The following is a 5,612-nucleotide window of genomic DNA, read 5'->3' on the forward strand; positions in this document are numbered from 1 at the left end:
TGCTACAGTTAGGTGTGTGTGTGTGTAGGTTGGTGGTTGTCCAAATTTCGGTATTTTTTTCAATTTTATTTCCATTTTAGTAAAAATGGAATCACATCTGACTAAACGACAACGAAATATCGAGGAAGTTTCATCCATTGATGATTTTGTAGATGAGTTGGTTCTTTGCCACGATTATCCAGAGACGATACAGGGCCAGTATGAGGGTGTCAACGGTATGATGGAAATGCATAAAAAAAATTAGTTAATCAAAATGTTATAATTAACGAGTTGCGGCGGCAAAAGTTGGACATTATGGAAATTAAAGAATCGCAAAATTCCTTAAATGAAAGTGTGAACAAACAATCAAAAAAAATATTCCAAGTACAAGCGTTTGTGGAGAAGATTAGTGGTGTTGTATGTGCAGGAAAAGCTCTGGAAAAAAATCCACCTGAGGGATTTAGCATGTTAAAATCTAAACAGGATTTAGATCATTTCAATGAAACATTTCTTTCAAACGAGAAATTTAAAAATGATATTATTCAGTGGTTGGATGAAAGTATTACAAAAGGTGATAAGAAAAACAGGATGAATGAGGCACGTGATATGATCTTTAGTTCAGAGTTGTTTGCAGGTTGCAGCTGGAAAGGTGGTCCTGCTTCTAACCCAAAGATTCCTATCGCTACTTATGCAAACGTATTAGAACTTTTCCGACTAATTGGCAGTACTTCGTATAGTCTGGATACTGAAAAAGACGTGAAAGACTTCTTTAAACTAAAACTTCGTTATGGAAAAGATCGGTTAAATCCTAAAAAAAAATCCTTAAAATAAATCCTGCATAGACTAAAATAGAAATTAATCATTAGAAGATTAGTATGGAATTAAGTATTTTTTTTGTTATATTGTTATTCCCACTATATATTAACGTATAGATTTCATTTTAAATATATAAGTATGAAATCTTGTTACAACCTATATCCCATATATGATTTCCATAAAACAGGTAGAAATATATTGCTTGCTATTTAAAATATCTATTTAAAACCAAAGGTTCAATATAAAAAAATTAAATCAATAATTTGTTTTATTACATATCAATCTTACATGCTAGTTTACAATTTATAATAATTTAAAAACTAAATTGAGACAGAGTATTTAGTTCTGCCTCTGGATTAAATCCGACCTTATACCGGGTCTACTCGGTTGCTTATAATCTATACTTAACCTAAGACAAAATTGAGACAGAGTATTTAGTTCTGCCTCTTGATTAAATCCGACCTTATACCGGGTCTACTCGGTTGCTTACAATCTATACTTAACCTAAGACAAAATTGAGGCAGAGTATTTAGTTCTGTCTCTGGATTAAGTCCGAACTTATACCGGGTCTGCTCGGTTGCTTACAATCTATACTTAACCTACTTAACCTATCTTTTATTCTGTTAAAGTGTGTATTAATGGATTAAAGTGCACTTTAGGTTCGTTTCGAGTTTTCTTAATTGCTACCATTTTACATTTTATGTCATTGATTGAAATGACTCGTAGAGATCCTGATAAGTCGTTTTCATAAGCTATATAGTTATAAATCATTTCAGAGGAACAAGGAGTTGCAAACGCCTGAAAACGTCTTATCAAAGGATACCCGTATACAACGACGATCCCTGATTCTTCTGTTGCTTTGTCGTACTTGACTATAATATTTCGTTTAGATAAAAACCAACAATCCTTGAATCGATTCCTAAGCATAAACCCTTTTCTAACCTGCAATATCACCTCATCCTTTTTAATTTTTAATATGGGATAATTAATGTGTTCACGCCTATCTGCAGTTTCAATATTTCTTAACAAGGTAATTTTTCCTATCGCTTGTTGTAAACTGCGGTAGCCAGATCGTACATAACTATGCCTAATATGTTGGAGCTTATCTTCAAAAGGGTATGTGGAAATAGTGTTCAAAGGGCCAAATCTACACACGTCATCGTATACATGAATTAGAAGATGAACGTTACTGACTAGATATGTACGGTTGTACACTATCTTATAATCTTCAACAAATATCCGCAATAATATGCCTGCATAGTGCCATTGCTCCTGAAAGGCCGTAGATGATAACATAGTTATAGCGCAGTACAATAATTTAAAATGATTGTACGCTAGTGTGCCTATTCTATCCTGTTGGTGGTTGTCCATATTTCGGTATTTTTTTCAATTTTATTTCCATTTTAGTAAAAAAGGAATCACATCTGACTAAACGTCAACGAAATATCGAGGAAGTTTCATCCATTGATGATTTTGTAGATGAGTTGGTTCTTTGTAGAATGTAGAGTATTTTGACAAGTAATGTGGTTATTAGACGGGTCCGATTTTGCCAAAAGATTTTGTCGTCTATCTGTCAAATCGCCCTTAACAGATAGATGCCGGTCCGAAAAATCGGAATTGAGCATGCTCGATTCCGATTTGCTTTGGGCAGTCGTTTATCTGTCAAACCAGTGGTTTGTTTACATTTGCGCTGCTTTGCTTTTTATACATGTGCTATCGCTCATTAAATGTTATGTTAAAGTGTGAAAAATGAATATTGATGAAGATGTTTTGAAGGCTTTGTAGGTGTTATTTGCTTTGCGACCGAAGAGAAGGCCTCGCAAAAAATGGATGAAACAGATGTACCTTAAGCGGAATGCGTTATCGCATACAAACCTTATGGAGGAACTAAGACTACAGCCTACCGACTGGTTAAATTTTGTGCGAATGGACGAAGAGTCCTAATTGTGGCTGTGGAAAAGATCACGCCGGTGATAATTAAGGAGAACACGGAAATGAGACCATCCATCTCCCCTCACGAGCGTCTCAGCGCAACATTGCGTTTTTTAATCAGCGGCAGCACATACCGGTGTTTACGTTTTCATACTTTAATATCACAGCCAATGCTTACGGCGATCATCCCCGAAACCTGCACCGCTATAATTAAAACACTACAAGACTACATGAAGGTATTCCATAATTTTTTTTAATTCATGCACAGTTCATAATAATAATTCAATAATTTATCATAATAGCTATATACTAACTTAAACTAATTTAATAACTAAGATAGTGACAATAATTCATGCAATAAAAATTCAACTCAAATAACTTAAACTAATCTAATAACTAAGAAAGTGACAATAATTCATGCAATAAAAATTCAACTCAAATAACTTAAACTAATCTAATAACTAAGATAGTGACAATAATTCATGCAATAAAAATTCAGCTCAAATAACTTAACCTAATCTAACTAAACTAACTAATAATTAATTAAGTCAACGAAATTTTTCATGTCGCATCCAATGCTTCTGCTTGCCCCATCCAAATTGCATTCATTATGATTTTTTTTGTGGATGGCAGCATATGGGGTGGAACATTAGCTAACTCCATGTCCACAAACGTTCCAAACGTTGGAGATGAAGGCATCGGCTGTGCGCTTGGTTGGTTGGTTGGTTGAGGGTTCTCCAACCTTTCCACAACCAAGCGCATTACTTTTTGACGTAAGTTTTTTTCGTTCACCGGTTCTCGACTCCTCTTTTGCGTTTGAGATGTCGACGGAATATCTTCACCATCATCCAACACTTCTAAAATTTCCTCTTCGATGATCTGAAAACAAAGTAGATACCATAAACTTTTAGAATCATGTATAAGAAAAACGGATAACACGAAAAGAAATTGGTTTAATGAGCATTTGTGGGTGTGTTTTTTTATTTTAGCTGCCTTGTAACCAGACAGAATGGAAAAACGTTGCCGAAGAGTTCTACCGCAAATGGCAATTTCCGAACTGTCTCGGTGCAGTTGACGGTAAACACGTCCGGATAGTCGCTCCATCAGGAAGCGGATCGATGTACTTTAATTACAAGAAGTACCATAGCATCATATTGATGGCTGTAGCGGATGCAAACTACTCATTCTTAATGTGCGACGTAGGAGCCCCGGGCAGCAACTCGGATGGGGGCTGTATACAGAACACTAACTTCTACCAACGGTTGCTGTCGAATCAGTTGAATCTGCCGGAACCAGACAATCCGCCCCATAGTGAGATGATCTTACCATTCGCCTTCATGGGCGATGAGTCATTTAGCTTGCGAACGGATTTTCTAAAACCCTTCAATCGGAGGCAGTTGGATCACCAGAAAAGGTTATTTAACTATCGGCTGTCCCGAGCGCGTAGGGTTATTGAAAATGTATTTGGAATCATGGCCGCACGTTTCCAAATCTTTCAAACACCAATACAAATTAAAAATGTGGAACACATTAATAGTGTAGTACTAGCTTGCTGTTATCTCCACAATTTTTTAAGAAAGAAATGTAATAACTATTTAAATACTGGAGATAGCAGTAACTCTACAAATAGTCATTTCACAAGCCTCCAAAACAATGTAACTAATCCCATTTCAGAAGCAAGCAGAAGCAGCCCGGCTGAAATTTGTGGATTATGTGAACGGCGACGGGCAGGTGGATTGGCAGGACGATGCCGTGCAGAGCGCGTTTTATAGATAATATTTTTTTTGTTAGCTAGTTAGTTAGGTTTTAAGACCTTATGTTTCGCTTTTTTCTTTTTTTAGTGAGTAAGATAATTCGTTGTTAGAACTAGTTACATCATCCAATCTTCTTTTTTTATGAATCATATTCAAATACGGTGTCAGTTTGATGAATTTCTTTTTCTGTTGATATTTGGTTAGTTAGTTTATCTCAACTTTAGTTATTAGTTTATCCAAGTTGTTAAGATTACGTTGCATATGTTTTCTTATTTTGTTTCACGCGACCCGGGAGTGTCAATCGAGGTATCTTTGATGTATTTGGTAGTGGCGCCGGTTGCGCATAGCATGACCAGTACCGATGTACAGTTGTAACTTTGACAAAAAAACGCTTTTTGTCTATAAAATATCTATGCACATACAAATTAAATAAACACACACACACACTACATAACAATATTAAAAATATGTTCACTCATTACAATATTTTAAATAACGAATAACCGACTCTAATTTGTACTTACCTCTTCCTCTTCGTCGCTCTGCATATTAGAAACGCGAGGAGCGTCGGAGCTGGCACGTAGAAATTCCATTTGTTCGTAGTACCAAAGCTTTGGCACATAGCTTTCGTGGCTACCAGTTCCACTACGTGCTGCATTTTCTACTTTACCCTTTTCGGTGGCGTAGCCTTTTTTATTGTTGCTATTTTTTTTCACATCTGCAACCGTCGCACTCGGGATATATTTTCGTTCATCACTCTTAGTAAATCTTCATTAGCGGATTGCTTAACAAAAATGTTTTTAAAATTAGAATCAGCCTTATCCCACAAACAGGGCTTCAATTTGTAGGCTTCAATCAGGTCACAGATGAAATTGAAGTCCTTTGGCATTTTGATGTGGTAAAATCAAATTGGAGTGACTTGGCAGAACGACACTTTTGAAATGAGCGTGTTATAGCCATCAACTTAAAGGAGGGTTTCATTCCACATTCCTGTATTATTGAGAAATGCATTGTCTCATATTAGTAATTATCATGTTGATGTCTCATGCAGTTGCTTCCCAGTAATTCAGTGTCGTTAAAACAGCTAGTATTGAGAAATGGATGTCCCTTGTGTAAAGAACCTAACGAACA

General features: G+C 35.9%; 1 pseudogene; it reads right to left on the bottom strand.

The window, feature by feature from the left end:
- Positions 1-2,252: 2,252 nt before the first annotated feature.
- LOC128718254 (uncharacterized) lies at positions 2,253-5,370 on the bottom strand (annotated as a pseudogene).
- Between the last annotated feature and the right edge of the window lie 242 nt (positions 5,371-5,612).

Source organism: Anopheles marshallii, chromosome 2, assembly GCF_943734725.1.
Source record: "Anopheles marshallii chromosome 2, idAnoMarsDA_429_01, whole genome shotgun sequence".
NCBI lineage: Eukaryota > Metazoa > Arthropoda > Insecta > Diptera > Culicidae > Anopheles > Anopheles marshallii.